Source organism: Osmia lignaria, unplaced genomic scaffold, assembly GCF_051020975.1.
Source record: "Osmia lignaria lignaria isolate PbOS001 unplaced genomic scaffold, iyOsmLign1 scaffold0003, whole genome shotgun sequence".
In the NCBI taxonomy this organism is placed as follows: domain Eukaryota; kingdom Metazoa; phylum Arthropoda; class Insecta; order Hymenoptera; family Megachilidae; genus Osmia; species Osmia lignaria.
In genome coordinates, this window is record NW_027478160.1 from 21,501,789 (window position 1) to 21,529,328 (window position 27,540).

Consider the following 27,540-nt stretch of genomic DNA (forward strand, 5'->3'; position numbering starts at 1 on the left):
AGTTCCGAAGCCGCACCAACATAATAGAGATACAGAAACACCGTGGCCCCTTTCTTTGAGACAACTCTGCACTAGTGCGAGCCGCAAATGCCACTTCCAGCTTAGCTGTGCAGAAGAAGAACAACAAGAAGAAGAAATATCTCGAAATATGTCCGTCAGGCCCCTTCCCTTGAGATAAATCTGCAAATATCTCGGAAACGAAGCGAGCTATGGCAAAATGTTAAGAGACCTTTTTTGTAGAGAATTAAGTTTCCTACTTTTTATGTTCTATGATAGTTTTTGATCAGATGCGTAGTTCTCGAGATATATCAAGATATTTAAAAGTTCCGAAGCCGCACCAACATAATAGAGATACAGAAACACCGTGGCCCCTTTCTTTGAGATAACTCTGCACTAGTGCGAGCCGCAAATGCCACTTCCAGCTTAGCTGTGCAGAAGAAGAACAACAAGAAGAAGAAATATCTCGAAATATGTCCGTTAGGTCGCTTCCCTTCAGATAAATGTGCAAATATCTCGGAAACGAAGCGAGCTATGGCAAAATGTTGAGGGACCTTTTTTGTAGAGAATTAAGTTTCCTACTATTTATGTTCTATGATATTTTTTGATCAGATGCGTAGTTCTCGAGATATATCAAGATATTTAAAAGTTCCGAAGCCGCACCAACATAATAGAGATACAGAAACACCGTGGCCCCTTTCTTTGAGACAACTCTGCACTAGTGCGAGCCGCAAATGCCACTTCCAGCTTAGCTGTGCAGAAGAAGAACAACAAGAAGAAGAAATATCTCGAAATATGTCCGTCAGGCCCCTTCCCTTGAGATAAATCTGCAAATATCTCGGAAACGAAGCGAGCTATGGCAAAATGTTAAGAGACCTTTTTTGTAGAGAATTAAGTTTCCTACTTTTTATGTTCTATGATAGTTTTTGATCAGATGCGTAGTTCTCGAGATATATCAAGATATTTAAAAGTTCCGAAGCCGCACCAACATAATAGAGATACAGAAACACCGTGGCCCCCTTCTTTGAGATAACTCTGCACTATTGCGAGCTGCAAATGCCACTTCCAGCTTAGCTGTGCAGAAGAAGGACAACAAGAAGAAGAAATATCTCGAAATATGTCCGTCAGGCCCCTTCCCTTGAGATAAATCTGCAAATATCTCGGAAACGAAGCGAGCTATGGCAAAATGTTAAGAGACCTTTTTTGTAGAGAATTAAGTTTCCTACTTTTTATATTCTATGATATTTTTTGATCAGATGCGTAGTTCTCGAGATATATCAAAATATTTAAAAGTTCCGAAGCCGCACCAACATAATAGAGATACAGAAACACCGTGGCCCCTTTCTTTGAGATAACTCTGCACTATTGCGAGCTGCCAATGCCACTTCCAGCTTAGCTGTGCAGAGGAAGAACAACAAGAAGAAGAAATATCTCGAAATATGTCCGTCAGGCCCCTTCCCTTGAGATAAATCTGCAAATATCTCGGAAACGAAGCGAGCTATGGCAAAATGTTAAGAGACGTTTTTTGTAGAGAATTATGTTTCCTACAATTTATGTGCTATGATATTTTTTGATCAGAAGCGTAGTTTTCGAGATATATCGAGATATTTAAAAGTTCCGAAGCCGCACCAACATAATAGAGATACAGAAACACCGTGGCCCCTTTCTTTGAGATAACTCTGCACTAGTGCGAGCCGCAAATGCCACTTCCAGCTTAGCTGTGCAGAAGAAGAACAACAAGAAGAAGAAATATCTCGAAATATGTCCGTTAGGCCGCTTCCCTTGAGATAAATGTGCAAATATCTCGGAAACGACGCGAGCTATGGCAAAATGTTGAGGGACCTTTTTTGTAGAGAATTAAGTTTCCTACTATTTATGTTCTATGATATTTTTTGATCAGATGCGTAGTTCTCGAGATATCTCGAGATATTTAAAAGTTCCGAAGCCGCACCAACATAATAGAGATACAGAAACACCGTGGCCCCTTTCTTTGAGATAACTCTGCACTAGTGCGAGCCGCAAATGCCACTTCCAGCTTAGCTGTGCAGAAGAAGAACAACAAGAAGAAGAAATATCTCGAAATATGTCCGTTAGGCCGCTTCCCTTGAGATAAATGTGCAAATATCTCGGAAACGACGCGAGCTATGGCAAAATGTTGAGGGACCTTTTTTGTAGAGAATTAAGTTTCCTACTATTTATGTTCTATGATATTTTTTGATCAGATGCGTAGTTCTCGAGATATATCAAGATATTTAAAAGTTCCGAAGCCGCACCAACATAATAGAGATACAGAAACACCGTGGCCCCTTTCTTTGAGATAACTCTGCACTAGTGCGAGCCGCAAATGCCACTTCCAACTTAGCTGTGCAGAAGAAGAACAACAAGAAGAAGAAATATCTCGAAATATGTCCGTCAGGCCCCTTCCCTTGAGATAAATCTGCAAATATCTCGGAAACGAAGCGAGCTATGGCAAAATGTTAAGAGACCTTTTTTGTAGAGAATTAAGTTTCCTACTTTTTATGTTCTATGATATTTTTTGATCAGATGCGTAGTTCTCGAGATATATCAAGATATTTAAAAGTTCCGAAGCCGCACCAACATAATAGAGATACAGAAACACCGTGGCCCCTTTCTTTGAGATTACTCTGCACTATTGCGAGCTGCAAATGCCACTTCCAGCTTAGCTGTGCAGAGGAAGAACAACAAGAAGAAGAAATATCTCGAAATATGTCCGTCAGGCCCCTTCCCTTGAGATAAATCTGCAAATATCTCGGAAACGACGCGAGCTATGGCAAAATGTTGAGGGACCTTTTTTGTAGAGAATTAAGTTTCCTACTATTTATGTTCTATGATATTTTTTGATCAGATGCGTAGTTCTCGAGATATCTCGAGATATTTAAAAGTTCCGAAGCCGCACCAACATAATAGAGATACAGAAACACCGTGGCCCCTTTCTTTGAGATAACTCTGCACTAGTGCGAGCCGCAAATGCCACTTCCAGCTTAGCTGTGCAGAAGAAGAACAACAAGAAGAAGAAATATCTCGAAATATGTCCGTTAGGCCGCTTCCCTTGAGATAAATGTGCAAATATCTCGGAAACGACGCGAGCTATGGCAAAATGTTGAGGGACCTTTTTTGTAGAGAATTAAGTTTCCTACTATTTATGTTCTATGATATTTTTTGATCAGATGCGTAGTTCTCGAGATATATCAAGATATTTAAAAGTTCCGAAGCCGCACCAACATAATAGAGATACAGAAACACCGTGGCCCCTTTCTTTGAGATAACTCTGCACTAGTGCGAGCCGCAAATGCCACTTCCAACTTAGCTGTGCAGAAGAAGAACAACAAGAAGAAGAAATATCTCGAAATATGTCCGTCAGGCCCCCTCCCTTGAGATAAATCTGCAAATATCTCGGAAACGAAGCGAGCTATGGCAAAATGTTAAGAGACCTTTTTTGTAGACAATTAAGTTTCCTACTTTTTATGTTCTATGATATTTTTTGATCAGATGCGTAGTTCTCGAGATATATCAAGATATTTAAAAGTTCCGAAGCCGCACCAACATAATAGAGATACAGAAACACCGTGGCCCCTTTCTTTGAGATAACTCTGCACTAGTGCGAGCCGCAAATGCCACTTCCAACTTAGCTGTGCAGAAGAAGAACAACAAGAAGAAGAAATATCTCGAAATATGTCCGTCAGGCCCCTTCCCTTGAGATAAATCTGCAAATATCTCGGAAACGAAGCGAGCTATGGCAAAATGTTAAGAGACCTTTTTTGTAGAGAATTAAGTTTCCTACTTTTTATGTTCTATGATATTTTTTGATCAGATGCGTAGTTCTCGAGATATATCAAGATATTTAAAAGTTCCGAAGCCGCACCAACATAATAGAGATACAGAAACACCGTGGCCCCTTTCTTTGAGATTACTCTGCACTATTGCGAGCTGCAAATGCCACTTCCAGCTTAGCTGTGCAGAGGAAGAACAACAAGAAGAAGAAATATCTCGAAATATGTCCGTCAGGCCCCTTCCCTTGAGATAAATCTGCAAATATCTCGGAAACGAAGCGAGCTACGGCAAAATGTTAAGAGACCTTTTTTGTAGAGAATTAAGTTTCCTACTTTTTATGTTCTATGATATTTTTTGATCAGATGCGTAGTTCTCGAGATATATCAAGATATTTAAAAGTTCCGAAGCCGCACCAACATAATAGAGATACAGAAACACCGTGGCCCCTTTCTTTGAGATTACTCTGCACTATTGCGAGCTGCAAATGCCACTTCCAGCTTAGCTGTGCAGAGGAAGAACAACAAGAAGAAGAAATATCTCGAAATATGTCCGTCAGGCCCCTTCCCTTGAGATAAATCTGCAAATATCTCGGAAACGAAGCGAGCTATGGCAAAATGTTAAGAGATCTTTTTTGTAGAGAATTAAGTTTCCTACTTTTTATGTTCTATGATATTTTTTGATCAGATGCGTAGTTCTCGAGATATATCAAGATATTTAAAAGTTCCGAAGCCGCACCAACATAATAGAGATACAGAAACACCGTGGCCCCCTTCTTTGAGATAACTCTGCACTATTGCCAGCTGCAAATGCCACTTCCAGCTTAGCTGTGCAGAGGAAGAACAACAAGAAGAAGAAATATCTCGAAATATGTCCGTCAGGCCCCTTCCCTTGAGATAAATCTGCAAATATCTCGGAAACGAAGCGAGCTATGGCAAAATCTTAAGAGAACTTTTTTGTAGAGAATTAAGTTTCCTACTTTTTATGTTCTATGATATTTTTTGATCAGATGCGTAGTTCTCGAGATATATCAAGATATTTAAAAGTTGCGAAGCCGCACCAACATAATAGAGATACAGAAACACCGTGGCCCCTTTCTTCGAGATAACTCTGCACTAGTGCGAGCCGCAAATGCCACTTCCAGCTTAGCTGTGCAGAAGAAGAACAACAAGAAGAAGAAATATCTCGAAATATGTCCGTTAGGCCGCTTCCCTTGAGATAAATGTGCAAATATCTCGGAAACGAAGCGAGCTATGGCAAAATGTTGAGGGACCTTTTTTGTAGAGAATTAAGTTTCCTACTATTTATGTTCTATGATATTTTTTGATCAGATGCGTAGTTCTCGAGATATATCAAGATATTTAAAAGTTCCGAAGCCGCACCAACATAATAGAGATACAGAAACACCGTGGCCCCTTTCTTTGAGATAACTCTGCACTAGTGCGAGCCGCAAATGCCACTTCCAGCTTAGCTGTGCAGAAGAAGAACAACAAGAAGAAGAAATATCTCGAAATATGTCCGTCAGGCCCCTTCCCTTGAGATAAATCTGCAAATATCTCGGAAACGAAGCGAGCTATGGCAAAATCATAAGAGACCTTTTTTGTAGAGAATTAAGTTTCCTACTTTTTATGTTCTATGATATTTTTTGATCAGATGCGTAGTTCTCGAGATATATCAAGATATTTAAAAGTTCCGAAGCCGCACCAACATAATAGAGATACAGAAACACCGTGGCCCCTTTCTTTGAGATAACTCTGCACTAGTGCGAGCCGCAATTGCCACTTCCAGCTTAGCTGTGCAGAGGAGGAACAACAAGAAGAAGAAATATCTCGAAATATGTCCGTCAGGCCCCTTCCCTTGAGATAAATCTGCAAATATCTCGGAAACGAAGCGAGCTACGGCAAAATGTTAAGAGACGTTTTTTGTAGAAAATTAGGTTTCCTACTTTTTATGTTCTATGATATTTTTTGATCAGATGCGTAGTTCTCGAGATATATCAAGATATTTAAAAGTTCCGAAGCTGCACCAACATAATAGAGGTACAGAAACACCGTGGCCTCTTTCTTTGAGATAACTCTGCACTATTGCGAGCTGCAAATGCCACTTCCAGCTTAGCTGTGCAGAGGAAGAACAAGAAGAAGAAGAAATATCTCGAAATATGTCCGTCAGGCCCGTTCCTTTGAGCTGAATCTGCAAATATCTCGGAAACGAAGCGAGCTATGGCAAAATGTTAAGAGACGTTTTTTGTAGAGAATTATGTTTGCTACAATTTATGTTCTATGATGTTTTTTGATCAGAAGCGTAGTTTTCGAGATATATCGAGATATTTAAAAGTTCCGAAGCTGCACCAACATAATAGAGATACAGAAACAACGTGGCCCCTTTCTTTGAGATAACTCTGCACTAGTGCGAGCCGCAAATGCCACTTCCAGCTTAGCTGTGCAGAAGAAGGACAACAAGAAGAAGAAATATCTCGAAATATGTCCGTCAGGCCCCTTCACTTGAGATAAATCTGCAAATATCTCGGAAACGAAGCGAGCTATGGCAAAATGTTAAGAGACCTTTTTTGTAGAGAATTAAGTTTCCTACTTTTTACGTTCTATGATATTTTTTGATCAGATGCGTAGTTCTCGAGATATATCAAGATATTTAAAAGTTCCGAAGCCGCACCAACATAATAGAGATACAGAAACACCGTGGCCCCTCTCTTTGAGATAACTCTGCACTATTGCGAGCTGGAAATGCCACTTCCAGTTTAGCTGTGCAGAAGAAGAACAACAAGAAGAAGAAATATCTCGAAATATGTCCGTTAGGCCCCTTCCCTTGAGATAAATCTGCAAATATCTCGGAAACGAAGCGAGCTATGGCAAAATGTTAAGAGACCTTTTTTGTAGAGAATTAAGTTTCCTACTTTTTATGTTCTATGATATTTTTTGAGCAGATGCGTAGTTCTCGAGATATATCAAGATATTTAAAAGTTCCGAAGCTGCACCAACATAATAGGGGTACAGAAACACCGTGGCCTCTTTCTTTGAGATAACTCTGCACTATTGCGAGCTGCAAATGCCACTTCCAGCTTAGCTGTGCAGAGGAAGAACAACAAGAAGAAGAAATATCTCGAAATATGTGCGTCAGGCCCGTTCCTTTGAGCTGAATCTGCAAATATCTCGGAAACGAAGCGAGCTATGGCAAAATGTTAAGAGACGTTTTTTGTAGAGAATTATGTTTCCTACAATTTATGTTCTATGATGTTTTTTGATCAGAAGCGTAGTTTTCGAGATATATCGAGATATTTAAAAGTTCCGAAGCCGCACCAACATAATAGAGATACAGAAACAACGTGGCCCCTTTCTTTGAGATAACTCTGCACTAGTGCGAGCCGCAAATGCCACTTCCAGCTTAGCTGTGCAGAAGAAGGACAACAAGAAGAAGAAATATCTCGAAATATGTCCGTCAGGCCCCTTCCCTTGAGATAAATCTGCAAATATCTCGGAAACCAAGCGAGCTATGGCAAAATGTTAAGAGACCTTTTTTGTAGAGAATTAAGTTTCCTACTTTTTATGTTCTATGATATTTTTTGATCAGATGCGTAGTTCTCGAGATATATCAAGATATTTAAAAGTTCCGAAGCCGCACCAACATAATAGAGATACAGAAACACCGTGGCCCCTTTCTTTGAGATAACTCTGCACTAGTGCGAGCCGCAATTGCCACTTCCAGCTTAGCTGTGCAGAGGAAGAACAACAAGAAGAAGAAATATCTCGAAATATGTCCGTCAGGCCCGTTCCTTTGAGCTGAATCTGCAAATATCTCGGAAACGAAGCGAGCTATGGCAAAATGTTAAGAGACCTTTTTTGTAGAGAATTAAGTTTCCTACTTTTTATGTTCTATGATATTTTTTGATCAGATGCGTAGTTCTCGAGATATATCAAGATATTTAAAAGTTCCGAAGCCGCACCAACATAATAGAGATACAGAAACACCGTGGCCCCTCTCTTTGAGATAACTCTGCACTATTGCGAGCTGGAAATGCCACTTCCAGTTTAGCTGTGCAGAAGAAGAACAACAAGAAGAAGAAATATCTCGAAATATGTCCGTTAGGCCCCTTCCCTTGAGATAAATCTGCAAATATCTCGGAAGCGAAGCGAGCTATGGCAAAATGTTAAGAGACCTTTTTTGTAGAGAATTAAGTTTCCTACTTTTTATGTTCTATGATATTTTTTGATCAGATGCGTAGTTCTCGAGATATATCAAGATATTTAAAAGTTCCGAAGCCGCACCAACATAATAGAGATACAGAAACACCGTGGCCCCTTTCTTTGAGATAACTCTGCACTAGTGCGAGCCCCAAATGCCACTTCCAGCTTAGCTGTGCAGAGGAAGAACAACAAGAAGAAGAAATATCTCGAAATATGTCCGTCAGGCCTGTTCCTTTGAGCTGAATCTGCACATATCTCGGAAACGAAGCGAGCTATGGCAAAATGTTAAGAGACGTTTTTTGTAGAGAATTATGTTTCCTACAATTTATGTGCTATGATATTTTTTGATCAGAAGCGTAGTTTTCGAGATATATCGAGATATTTAAAAGTTCCGAAGCCGCACCAACATAATAGAGATACAGAAACACCGTGGCCCCTTTCTTTGAGATAACTCTGCACTAGTGCGAGCCGCAAATGCCACTTCCAGCTTAGCTGTGCAGAAGAAGAACAACAAGAAGAAGAAATATCTCGAAATATGTCCGTTAGGCCGCTTCCCTTGAGATAAATGTGCAAATATCTCGGAAACGAAGCGAGCTATGGCAAAATGTTGAGGGACCTTTTTTGTAGAGAATTAAGTTTCCTACTATTTATGTTCTATGATATTTTTTGATCAGATGCGTAGTTCTCGAGATATATCAAGATATTTAAAAGTTCCGAAGCCGCACCAACATAATAGAGATACAGAAACACCGTGGCCCCTTTCTTTGAGATAACTCTGCACTAGTGCGAGCCGCAAATGCCACTTCCAGCTTAGCTGTGCAGAAGAAGAACAACAAGAAGAAGAAATATCTCGAAATATGTCCGTCAGGCCCCTTCCCTTGAGATAAATCTGCAAATATCTCGGAAACGAAGCGAGCTATGGCAAAATGTTAAGAGACGTTTTTTGTAGAGAATTATGTTTCCTACAATTTATGTGCTATGATATTTTTTGATCAGAAGCGTAGTTTTCGAGATATATCGAGATATTTAAAAGTTCCGAAGCCGCACCAACATAATAGAGATACAGAAACACCGTGGCCCCTTTCTTGGAGATAACTCTGCACTAGTGCGAGCCGCAAATGCCACTTCCAGCTTAGCTGTGCAGAAGAAGAACAACAAGAAGAAGAAATATCTCGAAATATGTCCGTTAGGTCGCTTCCCTTCAGATAAATGTGCAAATATCTCGGAAATGAAGCGAGCTATGGCAAAATGTTGAGGGACCTTTTTTGTAGAGAATTAAGTTTCCTACTATTTATGTTCTATGATATTTTTTGATCAGATGCGTAGTTCTCGAGATATATCAAGATATTTAAAAGTTCCGAAGCCGCACCAACATAATAGAGATACAGAAACACCGTGGCCCCTTTCTTTGAGACAACTCTGCACTAGTGCGAGCCGCAAATGCCACTTCCAGCTTAGCTGTGCAGAAGAAGAACAACAAGAAGAAGAAATATCTCGAAATATGTCCGTCAGGCCCCTTCCCTTGAGATAAATCTGCAAATATCTCGGAAACGAAGCGAGCTATGGCAAAATGTTAAGAGACCTTTTTTGTAGAGAATTAAGTTTCCTACTTTTTATGTTCTATGATATTTTTTGATCAGATGCGTAGTTCTCGAGATATATCAAGATATTTAAAAGTTCCGAAGCCGCACCAACATAATAGAGATACAGAAACACCGTGGCCCCCTTCTTTGAGATAACTCTGCACTATTGCGAGCTGCAAATGCCACTTCCAGCTTAGCTGTGCAGAAGAAGGACAACAAGAAGAAGAAATATCTCGAAATATGTCCGTCAGGCCCCTTCCCTTGAGATAAATCTGCAAATATCTCGGAAACGAAGCGAGCTATGGCAAAATGTTAAGAGACCTTTTTTGTAGAGAATTAAGTTTCCTACTTTTTATGTTCTATGATATTTTTTGATCAGATGCGTAGTTCTCGAGATATATCAAAATATTTAAAAGTTCCGAAGCCGCACCAACATAATAGAGATACAGAAACACCGTGGCCCCTTTCTTTGAGATAACTCTGCACTAGTGCGAGCCGCAAATGCCACTTCCAGCTTAGCTGTGCAGAAGAAGAACAACAAGAAGAAGAAATATCTCGAAATATGTCCGTCAGGCCCCTTCCCTTGAGATAAATCTGCAAATATCTCGGAAACGAAGCGAGCTATGGCAAAATGTTAAGAGACGTTTTTTGTAGAGAATTATGTTTCCTACAATTTATGTGCTATGATATTTTTTGATCAGAAGCGTAGTTTTCGAGATATATCGAGATATTTAAAAGTTCCGAAGCCGCACCAACATAATAGAGATACAGAAACACCGTGGCCCCTTTCTTTGAGATAACTCTGCACTAGTGCGAGCCGCAAATGCCACTTCCAGCTTAGCTGTGCAGAAGAAGAACAACAGGAAGAAGAAATATCTCGAAATATGTCCGTCAGGCCCCTTCCCTTGAGATAAATCTGCAAATATCTCGGAAACGAAGCGAGCTATGGCAAAATGTTAAGAGACCTTTTTTGTAGAGAATTAAGTTTCCTACTTTTTATGTTCTATGATATTTTTTGATCAGATGCGTAGTTCTCGAGATATATCAAGATATTTAAAAGTTCCGAAGCCGCACCAACATAATAGAGATACAGAAACACCGTGGCCCCTTTCTTTGAGATAACTCTGCACTAGTGCGAGCCGCAAATGCCACTTCCAACTTACCTGTGCAGAAGATGAACAACAAGAAGAAGAAATATCTCGAAATATGTCCGTCAGGCCCCTTCCCTTGAGATAAATCTGCAAATATCTCGGAAACGAAGCGAGCTATGGCAAAATGTTGAGAGACCTTATTTGTAGAGAATTAAGTTTCCTACTTTTTATGTTCTATGATATTTTTTGATCAGATGCGTAGTTCTCGAGATATATCAAGATATTTAAAAGTTCCGAAGCCGCACCAACATAATAGAGATACAGAAACACCGTGGCCCCTTTCTTTGAGATAACTCTGCACTAGTGCGAGCCGCAAATGCCACTTCCAACTTAGCTGTGCAGAAGAAGAACAACAAGAAGAAGAAATATCTCGAAATATGTCCGTCAGGCCCCTTCCCTTGAGATAAATCTGCAAATATCTCGGAAACGAAGCGAGCTATGGCAAAATGTTAAGAGACCTTTTTTGTAGAGAATTAAGTTTCCTACTTTTTATGTTCTATGATATTTTTTGATCAGATGCGTAGTTCTCGAGATATATCAAGATATTTAAAAGTTCCGAAGCCGCACCAACATAATAGAGATACAGAAACACCGTGGCCGCTTTCTTTGAGATTACTCTGCACTATTGCGAGCTGCAAATGCCACTTCCAGCTTAGCTGTGCAGAGGAAGAACAACAAGAAGAAGAAATATCTCGAAATATGTCCGTCAGGCCCCTTCCCTTGAGATAAATCTGCAAATATCTCGGAAACGAAGCGAGCTATGGCAAAATGTTAAGAGACCTTTTTTGTAGAGAATTAAGTTTCCTACTTTTTATGTTCTATGATATTTTTTGATCAGATGCGTAGTTCTCGAGATATATCAAGATATTTAAAAGTTCCGAAGCCGCACCAACATAATAGAGATACAGAAACACCGTGGCCCCTTTCTTTGAGATAACTCTGCACTAGTGCGAGCCGCAAATGCCACTTCCAGCTTAGCTGTGCAGAGGAAGAACAACAAGAAGAAGAAATATCTCGAAATATGTCCGTCAGGCCCGTTCCTTTGAGCTGAATCTGCAAATATCTCGGAAACGAAGCGAGCTATGGCAAAATGTTAGAGACGTTTTTTGTACAGAATTATGTTTCCTACAATTTATGTTCTATGATATTTTTTGATCAGAAGCGTAGTTTTCGAGATATATCGAGATATTTAAAAGTTCCGAAGCCGCACCAACATAATAGAGATACAGAAACACCGTGGCCCCTTTCTTTGAGATAACTCTGCACTAGTGCGAGCCGCAAATGCCACTTCCAGCTTAGCTGTGCAGAAGAAGAACAACAAGAAGAAGAAATATCTCGAAATATGTCCGTCAGGCCCCTTCCCTTGAGATAAATCTGCAAATATCTCGGAAACGAAGCGAGCTATGGCAAAATGTTAAGAGACGTTTTTTGTAGAGAATTATGTTTCCTACAATTTATGTGCTATGATATTTTTTGATCAGAAGCGTAGTTTTCGAGATATATCGAGATATTTAAAAGTTCCGAAGCCGCACCAACATAATAGAGATACAGAAACACCGTGGCCCCTTTCTTTGAGATAACTCTGCACTAGTGCGAGCCGCAAATGCCACTTCCAGCTTAGCTGTGCAGAAGAAGAACAACAAGAAGAAGAAATATCTCGAAATATGTCCGTTAGGTCGCTTCCCTTCAGATAAATGTGCAAATATCTCGGAAATCAAGCGAGCTATGGCAAAATGTTGAGGGACCTTTTTTGTAGAGAATTAAGTTTCCTACTATTTATGTTCTATGATATTTTTTGATCAGATGCGTAGTTCTCGAGATATATCAAGATATTTAAAAGTTCCGAAGCCGCACCAACATAATAGAGATACAGAAACACCGTGGCCCCTTTCTTTGAGACAACTCTGCACTAGTGCGAGCCGCAAATGCCACTTCCAGCTTAGCTGTGCAGAAGAAGAACAACAAGAAGAAGAAATATCTCGAAATATGTCCGTCAGGCCCCTTCCCTTGAGATAAATCTGCAAATATCTCGGAAACGAAGCGAGCTATGGCAAAATGTTAAGAGACCTTTTTTGTAGAGAATTAAGTTTCCTACTTTTTATGTTCTATGATATTTTTTGATCAGATGCGTAGTTCTCGAGATATATCAAGATATTTAAAAGTTCCGAAGCCGCACCAACATAATAGAGATACAGAAACACCGTGGCCCCCTTCTTTGAGATAACTCTGCACTATTGCGAGCTGCAAATGCCACTTCCAGCTTAGCTGTGCAGAAGAAGGACAACAAGAAGAAGAAATATCTCGAAATATGTCCGTCAGGCCCCTTCCCTTGAGATAAATCTGCAAATATCTCGGAAACGAAGCGAGCTATGGCAAAATGTTAAGAGACCTTTTTTGTAGAGAATTAAGTTTCCTACTTTTTATGTTCTATGATATTTTTTGATCAGATGCGTAGTTCTCGAGATATATCAAAATATTTAAAAGTTCCGAAGCCGCACCAACATAATAGAGATACAGAAACACCGTGGCCCCTTTCTTTGAGATAACTTTGCACTATTGCGAGCTGCAAATGCCACTTCCAGCTTAGCTGTGCAGAGGAAGAACAACAAGAAGAAGAAGTATCTCGAAATATGTCCGTCAGGCCCGTTCCTTTGAGCTGAATCTGCACATATCTCGGAAACGAAGCGAGCTATGGCAAAATGTTAAGAGACGTTTTTTGTACAGAATTAAGTTTCCTACTTTTTATGTTCTATGATATTTTTTGATCAGATGCGTAGTTCTCGAGATATATCAAGATATTTAAAAGTTCCGAAGCCGCACCAACATAATAGAGATACAGAAACACCGTGGCCCCTTTCTTCGAGATAACTCTGCACTAGTGCGAGCCGCAAATGCCACTTCCAGCTTAGCTGTGCAGAAGAAGAACAACAAGAAGAAGAAATATCTCGAAATATGTCCGTTAGGCCGCTTGCCTTGAGATAAATGTGCAAATATCTCGGAAACGAAGCGAGCTATGGCAAAATGTTGAGGGACCTTTTTTGTAGAGAATTAAGTTTCCTACTATTTATGTTCTATGATATTTTTTGATCAGATGCGTAGTTCTCGAGATATATCAAGATATTTAAAAGTTCCGAAGCCGCACCAACATAATAGAGATACAGAAACACCGTGGCCCCCTTCTTTGAGATAACTCTGCACTATTGCGAGCTGCAAATGCCACTTCCAGCTTAGCTGTGCAGAAGAAGAACAACAAGAAGAAGAAATATCTCGAAATATGTCCGTTAGGCCGCTTCCCTTGAGATAAATGTGCAAATATCTCGGAAACGAAGCGAGCTATGGCAAAATGTTGAGGGACCTTTTTTGTAGAGAATTAAGTTTCCTACTATTTATGTTCTATGATATTTTTTGATCAGATGCGTAGTTCTCGAGATATATCAAGATATTTAAAAGTTCCGAAGCCGCACCAACATAATAGAGATACAGAAACACCGTGGCCCCTTTCTTTGAGATAACTCTGCACTAGTGCGAGCCGCAAATGCCACTTCCAGCTTAGCTGTGCAGAAGAAGAACAACAGGAAGAAGAAATATCTCGAAATATGTCCGTCAGGCCCCTTCCCTTGAGATAAATCTGCAAATATCTCGGAAACGAAGCGAGCTATGGCAAAATGTTAAGAGACCTTTTTTGTAGAGAATTAAGTTTCCCACTTTTTATGTTCTATGATATTTTTTGATTAGATGCGTAGTTCTCGAGATATATCAAGATATTTAAAAGTTCCGAAGCCGCACCAACATAATAGAGATACAGAAACACCGTGGCCCCTTTCTTTGAGATAACTATGCACTAGTGCGAGCCGCAAATGCCACTTCCAGGTTAGCTGTGCAGAAGAAGAACAACAAGAAGAAGAAATATCTCGAAATATGTCCGTCAGGCCCCTTCCCTTGAGATAAATCTGCAAATATCTCGGAAACGAAGCGAGCTATGGCAAAATGTTAAGAGACGTTTTTTGTAGAGAATTATGTTTCCTACAATTTATGTGCTATGATATTTTTTGATCAGAAGCGTAGTTTTCGAGATATATCGAGATATTTAAAAGTTCCGAAGCCGCACCAACATAATAGAGATACAGAAACACCGTGGCCCCTTTCTTTGAGATAACTCTGCACTAGTGCGAGCCGCAAATGCCACTTCCAGCTTAGCTGTGCAGAAGAAGAACAACAAGAAGAAGAAATATCTCGAAATATGTCCGTTAGGCCGCTTCCCTTGAGATAAATGTGCAAATATCTCGGAAACGAAGCGAGCTATGGCAAAATGTTGAGGGACCTTTTTTGTAGAGAATTAAGTTTCCTACTATTTATGTTCTATGATATTTTTTGATCAGATGCGTAGTTCTCGAGATATATCAAGATATTTAAAAGTTCCGAAGCCGCACCAACATAATAGAGATACAGAAACACCGTGGCCCCTTTCTTTGAGATAACTCTGCACTAGTGCGAGCCGCAAATGCCACTTCCAGCTTAGCTGTGCAGAAGAAAAACAACAGGAAGAAGAAATATCTCGAAATATGTCCGTCAGGCCCCTTCCCTTGAGATAAATCTGCAAATATCTCGGAAACGAAGCGAGCTATAGCAAAATGTTAAGAGACCTTTTTTGTAGAGAACTAAGTTTCCTACTTTTTATGTTCTATGATATTTTTTGATCAGATGCGTAGTTCTCGAGATATATCAAGATATTTAAAAGTTCCGAAGCCGCACCAACATAATAGAGATACAGAAACACCGTGGCCCCTTTCTTTGAGATAACTCTGCACTATTGCGAGCTGCAAATGCCACTTCCAGCTTAGCTGTGCAGAGGAAGAACAACAAGAAGAAGAAGTATCTCGAAATATGTCCGTCAGGCCCGTTCCTTTGAGCTGAATCTGCACATATCTCGGAAACGAAGCGAGCTATGGCAAAATGTTAAGAGACGTTTTTTGTACAGAATTATGTTTCCTACAATTTATGTTCTATAATATTTTTTGATCAGAAGCGTAGTTTTCGAGATATATCGAGATATTTAAAAGTTCCGAAGCCGCACCAACATAATAGAGATACAGAAACACCGTGGCCCTTTTCTTTGAGATAACTCTGCACTAGTGCGAGCCGCAAATGCCACTTCCAGGTTAGCTGTGCAGAAGAAGAACAACAAGAAGAAGAAATATCTCGAAATATGTCCGTCAGGCCCCTTCCCTTGAGATAAATCTGCAAATATCTCGGAAACGAAGCGAGCTATGGCAAAATGTTAAGAGACGTTTTTTGTAGAGAATTATGTTTCATACAATTTATGTGCTATGATATTTTTTGATCAGAAGCGTAGTTTTCGAGATATATCGAGATATTTAAAAGTTCCGAAGCCGCACCAACATAATAGAGATACAGAAACACCGTGGCCCCTTTCTTTGAGATAACTCTGCACTAGTGCGAGCCGCAAATGCCACTTCCAGCTTAGCTGTGCAGAAGAAGAACAACAAGAAGAAGAAATATCTCGAAATATGTCCGTTAGGCCGCTTCCCTTGAGATAAATGTGCAAATATCTCGGAAACGAAGCGAGCTATGGCAAAATGTTGAGGGACCTTTTTTGTAGAGAATTAAGTTTCCTACTATTTATGTTCTATGATATTTTTTGATCAGATGCGTAGTTCTCGAGATATATCAAGATATTTAAAAGTTCCGAAGCCGCACCAACATAATAGAGATACAGAAACACCGTGGCCCCTTTCTTTGAGATAACTCTGCACTAGTGCGAGCCGCAAATGCCACTTCCAGCTTAGCTGTGCAGAAGAAGAACAACAGGAAGAAGAAATATCTCGAAATATGTCCGTCAGGCCACTTCCCTTGAGATAAATCTGCAAATATCTCGGAAACGAAGCGAGCTATGGCAAAATGTTAAGAGACCTTTTTTGTAGAGAATTAAGTTTCCCACTTTTTATGTTCTATGATATTTTTTGATCAGATGCGTAGTTCTCGAGATATATCAAGATATTTAAAAGTTCCGAAGCCGCACCAACATAATAGAGATACAGAAACACCGTGGCCCCTTTCTTTGAGATAACTCTGCACTAGTGCGAGCCGCAAATGCCACTTCCAACTTAGCTGTGCAGAAGGAGAACAACAAGAAGAAGAAATATCCCGAAATATGTCCGTCAGGCACCTTCCCTTGAGATAAATCTGCAAATATCTCGGAAACGAAGCGAGCTATGGCAAAATGTTAAGAGACCTTTTTTGTAGAGAATTAAGTTTCCTACTTTTTATGTTCTCTGATATTTTTTGATCAGATGCGTAGTTCTCGAGATATATCAAGATATTTAAAAGTTCCGAAGCCGCACCAACATAATAGAGATACAGAAACACCGTGGCCCCTTTCTTTGAGATTACTCTGCACTATTCCGAGCTGCAAATGCCACTTCCAGCTTAGCTGTGCAGAGGAAGAACAACAAGAAGAAGAAATATCTCGAAATATGTCCGTCAGGCCCCTTCCCTTGAGATAAATCTGCAAATATCTCGGAAACGAAGCGAGCTATGGCAAAATGTTAAGAGACCTTTTTTGTAGAGAATTAAGTTTCCTACTTTTGATGTTGTATGATATTTTTTGATCAGATGCGTAGTTCTCGAGATATATCAAGATATTTAAAAGTTCCGAAGCCGCACCAACATAATAGAGATACAGAAACACCGTGGCCCCTTTCTTTGAGATAACTCTGCACTATTGCGAGCTGCAAATGCCACTTCCAGCTTAGCTGTGCAGAAGAAGGACAACAAGAAGAAGAAATATCTCGAAATATGTCCGTCAGGCCCCTTCCCTTGAGAGAAATCTGCAAATATCTCGGAAACGAAGCGAGCTATGGCAAAATGTTAAGAGACCTTTTTTGTAGAGAATTAAGTTTCCTACTTTTTATGTTCTATGATATTTTTTGATCAGATGCGTAGTTCTCGAGATATATCAAGATATTTAAAAGTTCCGAAGCCGCACCAACATAATAGAGATACAGAAACACCGTGGCCCCTTTCTTTGAGATAACTCTGCACTATTGCGAGCTGCAAATGCCACTTCCAGCTTAGCTGTGCAGAGGAAGAACAACAAGAAGAAGAAGTATCTCGAAATATGTCCGTCAGGCCCGTTCCTTTGAGCTGAATCTGCACATACCTCGGAAACGAAGCGAGCTATGGCAAAATGTTAAGAGACGTTTTTTGTACAGAATTATGTTTCCTACAATTTATGTTCTATGATATTTTTTGATCAGAAGCGTAGTTTTCGAGATATATCGAGATATTTAAAAGTTCCGAAGCCGCACTAACATGATAGAGATACAGAAACACCGTGGCCCTTTTCTTTGAGATAACTCTGCACTAGTGCGAGCCGCAAATGCCACTTCCAGCTTAGCTGTGCAGAAGAAGAACAACAAGAAGAAGAAATATCTCGAAATATGTCCGTTAGGCCGCTTCCCTTGAGATAAATGTGCAAATATCTCGGAAACGAAGCGAGCTATGGCAAAATGTTGAGGGACCTTTTTTGTAGAGAATTAAGTTTCCTACTATTTATGTTCTATGATATTTTTTGATCAGATGCGTAGTTCTCGAGATATATCAAGATATTTAAAAGTTCCGAAGCCGCACCAACATAATAGAGATACAGAAACACCGTGGCCCCTTTCTTTGAGATAACTCTGCACTAGTGCGAGCCGCAAATGCCACTTCCAGCTTAGCTGTGCAGAAGAAGAACAACAGGAAGAAGAAATATCTCGAAATATGTCCGTCAGGCCACTTCCCTTGAGATAAATCTGCAAATATCTCGGAAACGAAGCGAGCTATGGCAAAATGTTAAGAGACCTTTTTTGTAGAGAATTAAGTTTCCCACTTTTTATGTTCTATGATATTTTTTGATCAGATGCGTAGTTCTCGAGATATATCAAGATATTTAAAAGTTCCGAAGCCGCACCAACATAATAGAGATACAGAAACACCGTGGCCCCTTTCTTTGAGATAACTCTGCACTAGTGCGAGCCGCAAATGCCACTTCCAACTTAGCTGTGCAGAAGAAGAACAACAAGAAGAAGAAATATCCCGAAATATGTCCGTCAGGCCCCTTCCCTTGAGATAAATCTGCAAATATCTCGGAAACGAAGCGAGCTATGGCAAAATGTTAAGAGACCTTTTTTGTAGAGAATTAAGTTTCCTACTTTTTATGTTCTATGATATTTTTTGATCAGATGCGTAGTTCTCGAGATATATCAAGATATTTAAAAGTTCCGAAGCCGCACCAACATAATAGAGATACAGAAACACCGTGGCCCCTTTCTTTGAGATTACTCTGCACTATTGCGAGCTGCAAATGCCACTTCCAGCTTAGCTGTGCAGAGGAAGAACAACAAGAAGAAGAAATATCTCGAAATATGTCCGTCAGGCCCCTTCCCTTGAGATAAATCTGCAAATATCTCGGAAACGAAGCGAGCTATGGCAAAATGTTAAGAGACCTTTTTTGTAGAGAATTAAGTTTCCTACTTTTTATGTTGTATGATATTTTTTGATCAGATGCGTAGTTCTCGAGATATATCAAGATATTTAAAAGTTCCGAAGCCGCACCAACATAATAGAGATACAGAAACACCGTGGCCCCTTTCTTTGAGATAACTCTGCACTATTGCGAGCTGCAAATGCCACTTCCAGCTTAGCTGTGCAGAGGAAGAACAACAAGAAGAAGAAGTATCTCGAAATATGTCCGTCAGGCCCGTTCCTTTGAGCTGAATCTGCACATATCTCGGAAACGAAGCGAGCTATGGCAAAATGTTAAGAGACGTTTTTTGTACAGAATTATGTTTCCTACAATTTATGTGCTATGATATTTTTTGATCAGAAGCGTAGTTTTCGAGATATATCGAGATATTTAAAAGTTCCGAAGCCGCACCAACATAATAGAGATACAGAAACACCGTGGCCCCTTTCTTTGAGATAACTCTGCACTAGTGCGAGCCGCAAATGCCACTTCCAGGTTAGCTGTGCAGAAGAAGAACAACAAGAAGAAGAAATATCTCGAAATATGTCCGTTAGGCCGCTTCCCTTGAGATAAATGTGCAAATATCTCGGAAACGAAGCGAGCTATGGCAAAATGTTGAGGGACCTTTTTTGTAGAGAATTAAGTTTCCTACTATTTATGTTCTATGATGTTTTTTGATCAGATGCGTAGTTCTTGAGATATATCAAGATATTTAAAAGTTCCGAAGCCGCACCAACATAATAGAGATACAGAAACACCGTGGCCCCTTTCGTTGAGATAACTCTGCACTAGTGCGAGCCGCAAATGCCACTTCCAGCTTAGCTGTGCAGAAGAAGAACAACAGGAAGAAGAAATATCTCGAAATATGTCCGTCAGGCCCCTTCCCTTGAGATAAATCTGCAAATATCTCGGAAACGAAGCGAGCTATGGCAAAATGATAAGAGACCTTTTTTGTAGAGAATTAAGTTTCCTACTTTTTATGTTCTATGATATTTTTTGATCAGATGCGTAGTTCTCGAGATATATCAAGATATTTAAAAGTTCCGAAGCCGCACCAACATAATAGAGATACAGAAACACCGTGGCCCCCTTCTTTGAGATAACTCTGCACTATTGCCAGCTGCAAATGCCACTTCCAGCTTAGCTGTGCAGAAGAAGAACAACAAGAAGAAGAAATATCTCGAAATATGTCCGTCAGGCCCCTTCCCTTGAGATAAATCTGCAAATATCTCGGAAACGAAGCGAGCTATGGCAAAATGTTAAGAGACGTTTTTTGTAGAGAATTATGTTTCCTACAATTTATGTGCTATGATATTTTTTGATCAGAAGGGTAGTTTTCGAGATATATCGAGATATTTAAAAGTTCCGAAGCCGCACCAACATAATAGAGATACAGAAACACCGTGGCCCCTTTCTTTGAGATAACTCTGCACTAGTGCGAGCCGCAAATGCCACTTCCAGCTTAGCTGTGCAGAAGAAGAACAACAAGAAGAAGAAATATCTCGAAATATGTCCGTTAGGCCGCTTCCCTTGAGATAAATGTGCAAATATCTCGGAAACGAAGCGAGCTATGGCAAAATGTTGAGGGACCTTTTTTGTAGAGAATTAAGTTTCCTACTATTTATGTTCTATGATATTTTTTGATCAGATGCGTAGTTCTTGAGATATATCAAGATATTTAAAAGTTCCGAAGCCGCACCAACATAATAGAGATACAGAAACACCGTGGCCCCTTTCTTTGAGATAACTCTGCACTAGTGCGAGCCGCAAATGCCACTTCCAGCTTAGCTGTGCAGAAGAAGAACAACAGGAAGAAGAAATATCTCGAAATATGTCCGTCAGGCCCCTTCCCTTGAGATAAATCTGCAAATATCTCGGAAACGAAGCGAGCTATGGCAAAATGTTAAGAGACCTTTTTTGTAGAGAATTAAGTTTCCTACTTTTTATGTTCTATGATATTTTTTGATCAGATGCGTAGTTCTCGAGATATATCAAGATATTTAAAAGTTCCGAAGCCGCACCAACATAATAGAGATACAGAAACACCGTGGCCCCTTTCTTTGAGATTACTCTGCACCATTGCGAGCTGCAAATGTCACTTCCAGCTTAGCTGTGCAGAGGAAGAACAACAAGAAGAAGAAATATCTCGAAATATGTCCGTCAGGCCCCTTCCCTTGAGATAAATCTGCAAATATCTCGGAAACGAAGCGAGCGATGGCAAAATGATAAGAGACCTTTTTTGTAGAGAATTAAGTTTCCTACTTTTTATGTTCTATGATATTTTTTGATCAGATGCGTAGTTCTCGAGATATATCAAGATATTTAAAAGTTCCGAAGCCGCACCAACATAATAGAGATACAGAAACACCGTGGCCCCTTTCTTTGAGATAACTCTGCACTAGTGCGAGCTGCAAATGCCACTTCCAGCTTAGCTGTGCAGAGGAAGAACAACAAGAAGAAGAAGTATCTCGAAATATGTCCGTCAGGCCCGTTCCTTTGAGCTGAATCTGCACATATCTCGGAAACGAAGCGAGCTATGGCAAAATGTTAAGAGACGTTTTTTGTACATAATTATGTTTCCTACAATTTATGTTCTATGATATTTTTTGATCAGAAGCGTAGTTTTCGAGATATATCGAGATATTTAAAAGTTCCGAAGCCGCACCAACATAATAGAGATACAGAAACACCGTGGCCCCTTTCTTTGAGATAACTCTGCACTAGTGCGAGCCGCAAATGCCACTTCCAGCTTAGCTGTGCAGAAGAAGAACAACAAGAAGAAGAAATATCTCGAAATATGTCCGTCAGGCCCCTTCCCTTGAGATAAATCTGCAAATATCTCGGAAACGAAGCGAGCTATGGCAAAATGTTAAGAGACGTTTTTTGTAGAGAATTATGTTTCCTACAATTTATGTGCTATGATATTTTTTGATCAGAAGCGTAGTTTTCGAGATATATCGAGATATTTAAAAGTTCCGAAGCCGCACCAACATAATAGAGATACAGAAACACCGTGGCCCCTTTCTTTGAGATAACTCTGCACTAGTGCGAGCCGCAAATGCCACTTCCAGCTTAGCTGTGCAGAAGAAGAACAACAAGAAGAAGAAATATCTCGAAATATGTCCGTTAGGCCGCTTCCCTTGAGATAAATGTGCAAATATCTCGGAAACGAAGCGAGCTATGGCAAAATGTTGAGGGACCTTTTTTGTAGAGAATTAAGTTTCCTACTATTTATGTTCTATGATATTTTTTGATCAGATGCGTAGTTCTTGAGATATATCAAGATATTTAAAAGTTCCGAAGCCGCACCAACATAATAGAGATACAGAAACACCGTGGCCCCTTTCTTTGAGATAACTCTGCACTAGTGCGAGCCGCAAATGCCACTTCCAGCTTAGCTGTGCAGAAGAAGAACAACAGGAAGAAGAAATATCTCGAAATATGTCCGTCAGGCCCCTTCCCTTGAGATAAATCTGCAAATATCTCGGAAACGAAGCGAGCTATGGCAAAATGTTAAGAGACCTTTTTTGTAGAGAATTAAGTTTCCTACTTTTTATGTTCTATGATATTCTTTGATCAGATGCGTAGTTCTCGAGATATATCAAGATATTTAAAAGTTCCGAAGCCGCACCAACATAATAGAGATACAGAAACACCGTGGCCCCTTTCTTTGAGATTACTCTGCACCATTGCGAGCTGCAAATGCCACTTCCAGCTTAGCTGTGCAGAGGAAGAACAACAAGAAGAAGAAATATCTCGAAATATGTCCGTCAGGCCCCTTCCCTTGAGATAAATCTGCAAATATCTCGGAAACGAAGCGAGCTATGGCAAAATGATAAGAGACCTTTTTTGTAGAGAATTAAGTTTCCTACTTTTTATGTTCTATGATATTTTTTGATCAGATGCGTAGTTCTCGAGATATATCAAGATATTTAAAAGTTCCGAAGCCGCACCAACATAATAGAGATACAGAAACACCGTGGCCCCCTTCTTTGAGATAACTCTGCACTATTGCCAGCTGCAAATGCCACTTCCAGCTTAGCTGTGCAGAGGAAGAACAACAAGAAGAAGAAATATCTCGAAATATGTCCGTCAGGCCCCTTCCCTTGAGATAAATCTGCAAATATCTCGGAAACGAAGCGAGCTATGGCAAAATCTTAAGAGAACTGTTTTGTAGAGAATTAAGTTTCCTACTTTTTATGTTCTATGATATTTTTTGATCAGATGCGTAGTTCTCGAGATATATCAAGATATTTAAAAGTTCCGAAGCCGCACCAACATAATAGAGATACAGAAACACCGTGGCGCCTTTCTTCGAGATAACTCTGCACTAGTGCGAGCCGCAAATGCCACTTCCAGCTTAGCTGTGCAGAAGAAGAACAACAAGAAGAAGAAATATCTCGAAATATGTCCGTCAGGCCCCTTCCCTTGAGATAAATCTGCAAATATCTCGGAAACGAAGCGAGCTATGGCAAAATGTTAAGGGACCTTTTTTGTAGAGAATTAAGTTTCCTACTTTTTATGTTCTATGATACTTTTTGATCACATGCGTAGTTCTCGAGATATATCAAGATATTTAAAAGTTCCGAAGCCGCACCAACATAATAGAGATACAGAAACACCGTGGCCCCTTTCTTTGAGATTACTCTGCACTATTGCGAGCTGCAAATGCCACTTCCAGCTTAGCTGTGCAGAGGAAGAACAACAAGAAGAAGAAATATCTCGAAATATGTCCGTCAGGCCCCTTCCCTTGAGATAAATCTGCAAATATCTCGGAAACGAAGCGAGCTATGGCAAAATGTTAAGAGACCTTTTTTGTAGAGAATTAAGTTTCCTACTTTTTATGTTCTATGATATTTTTTGATCAGATGCGTAGTTCTCGAGATATATCAAGATATTTAAAAGTTCCGAAGCCGCACCAACATAATAGAGATACAGAAACACCGTGGCCCCTTTCTTTGAGATTACTCTGCACTATTGCGAGCTGCAAATGACACTTCCAGCTTAGCTGTGCAGAAGAAGAACAACAAGAAGAAGAAATATCTCGAAATATGTCCGTCAGGCCCGTTCCTTTGAGCTGAATCTGCAAATATCTCGGAAACGAAGCGAGCTATGGCAAAATGTTAAGAGACGTTTTTTGTAGAGAATTATGTTTCCTACAATTTATGTTGTATGATATTTTTTGATCAGATACGTAGTTCTCGAGATATATCAAGATATTTAAAAGTTCCGAAGCCGCACCAACATAATAGAGATACAGAAACACCGTGGCCCCTTTCTTTGAGATAACTCTGCACTAGTGCGAGCCGCAAATGCCACTTCCAGCTTAGCTGTGCAGAAGAAGAACAACAAGAAGAAGAAATATCTCGAAATATGTCCGTCAGGCCCCTTCCCTTGAGATAAATCTGCAAATATCTCGGAAACGAAGCGAGCTATGGCAAAATGTTAAGAGACCTTTTTTGTAGAGAATTAAGTTTCCTACTTTTTAGGTTCTATGATATTTTTTGATCAGATGCGTAGTTCTCGAGATATATCAAGATATTTAAAAGTTCCGAAGCCGCACCAACATAATAGCGATACAGAAACACCGTGGCCCCTTTCTTTGAGATAACTCTGCACTATTGCGAGCTGCAAATGCCACTTCCAGCTTAGCTGTGCAGAGGAAGAACAACAAGAAGAAGAAATATCTCGAAATATGTCCGTCAGGCCAGTTCCTTTGAGTTGAATCTGCAAATATCTCGGAAACGAAGCGAGCTATGGCAAAATGTTAAGGGACCTTTTTTGTAGAGAATTAAGTTTCCTACTTTTTATGTTCTATGATATTTTTTGATCAGATGCGTAGTTCTCGAGATATATCAAGATATTTAAAAGTTCCGAAGCCGCACCAACATAATAGAGATACAGAAACACCGTGGCCCCTTTCTTTGAGATTACTCTGCACTATTGCGAGCTGCAAATGCCACTTCCAGCTTAGCTGTGCAGAGGAAGAACAACAAGAAGAAGAAATATCTCGAAATATGTCCGTCAGGCCCCTTCCCTTGAGATAAATCTGCAAATATCTCGGAAACGAAGCGAGCTATGGCAAAATGATAAGAGACCTTTTTTGTAGAGAATTAAGTTTTCTACTTTTTATGTTCTATGATATTTTTTGATCAGATGCGTAGTTCTCGAGATATATCAAGATATTTAAAAGTTCCGAAGCCGCACCAACATAATAGAGATACAGAAACACCGTGGCCCCTTTCTTCGAGATAACTCTGCACTAGTGCGAGCCGCAAATGCCACTTCCAGCTTAGCTGTGCAGAAGAAGAACAACAAGAAGAAGAAATATCTCGAAATATGTCCGTCAGGCCCCTTCCCTTGAGATAAATCTGCAAATATCTCGGAAACGAAGCGAGCTATGGCAAAATCTTAAGAGAACTGTTTTGTAGAGAATTAAGTTTCCTACTTTTTATGTTCTATGATATTTTTTGATCAGATGCGTAGTTCTCGAGATATATCAAGATATTTAAAAGTTCCGAAGCCGCACCAACATAATAGAGATACAGAAACACCGTGGCGCCTTTCTTCGAGATAACTCTGCACTAGTGCGAGCCGCAAATGCCACTTCCAGCTTAGCTGTGCAGAAGAAGAACAACAAGAAGAAGAAATATCTCGAAATATGTCCGTCAGGCCCGTTCCTTTGAGCTGAATCTGCAAATATCTCGGAAACGAAGCGAGCTATGGCAAAATGTTAAGAGACCTTTTTTGTAGAGAATTAAGTTTCCTACTTTTTATGTTCTATGATATTTTTTGATCAGATGCGTAGTTCTCGAGATATATCAAGATATTTAAAAGTTCCGAAGCCGCACCAACATAATAGAGATACAGAAACACCGTGGCCCCTTTCTTCGAGATAACTCTGCACTAGTGCGAGCCGCAAATGCCACTTCCAGCTTAGCTGTGCAGAAGAAGAACAACAAGAAGAAGAAATATCTCGAAATATGTCCGTCAGGCCCCTTCCCTTGAGATAAATCTGCAAATATCTCGGAAACGAAGCGAGCTATGGCAAAATCTTAAGAGAACTTTTTTGTAGAGAATTAAGTTTCCTACTTTTTATGTTCTATGATATTTTTTGATCAGATGCGTAGTTCTCGAGATATATCAAGATATTTAAAAGTTCCGAAGCCGCACCAACATAATAGAGATACAGAAACACCGTGGCCCCTTTCGTTGAGATAACTCTGCACTAGTGCGAGCCGCAAATGCCACTTCCAGCTTAACTGTGCAGAAGAAGAACAACAAGAAGAAGAAATATCTCGAAATATGTCCGTCAGGCCCCTTCCCTTGAGATAAATCTGCAAATATCTCGGAAACGAAGCGAGCTATGGCAAAATGTTAAGAGACCTTTTTTGTAGAGAATTAAGTTTCCTACTTTTTATGTTCTATGATATTTTTTGATCAGATGCGTAGTTCTCGAGATATATCAAGATATTTAAAAGTTCCGAAGCCGCACCAACATAATAGAGATACAGAAACACCGTGGCCCCTTTCTTTGAGATAACTCTGCACTAGTGCGAGCCGCAAATGCCACTTCCAGCTTAGCTGTGCAGAAGAAGAACAACAAGAAGAAGAAATATCTCGAAATATGTCCGTCAGGCCCCTTCCCTTGAGATAAAACTGCAAATATCTCGGAAACGAAGCGAGCTATGGCAAAATGTTAAGAGACCTTTTTTGTAGAGAATTAAGTTTCCTACTTTTTATGTTCTATGATATTTTTTGATCAGATGCGTAGTTCTCGAGATATATCAAGATATTTAAAAGTTCCGAAGCCGCACCAACATAATAGAGATACAGAAACACCGTGGCCCCTTTCTTTCAGATAACTCTGCACTATTGCGAGCTGGAAATGCCACTTCCAGTTTAGCTGTGCAGAAGAAGAACAACAAGAAGAAGAAATATCTCGAAATATGTCCGTCAGGCCCCTTCCCTTGAGATATATCTGCAAATATCTCGGAAACGAAGCGAACTATGGCAAAATGTTAAGAGACCTTTTTTGTAGAGAATTATGTCTCCTACAAGTTATGTTCTATGATATTTTTTGATCAGAAGCGTAGTTTTCGAGATATATCGAGATATTTAAAACTTCCGAAGCCGCACCAACATAATAGAGATACAGAAACACCGTGGCCCCTTTCTTTGAGATAACTCTGCACTAGTGCGAGCTGGAAATGCCACTTCCAGTTTAGCTGTGCAGAAGAAGAACAACAAGAAGAAGAAATATCTCGAAATATGTCCGTCAGGCCCCTTCCCTT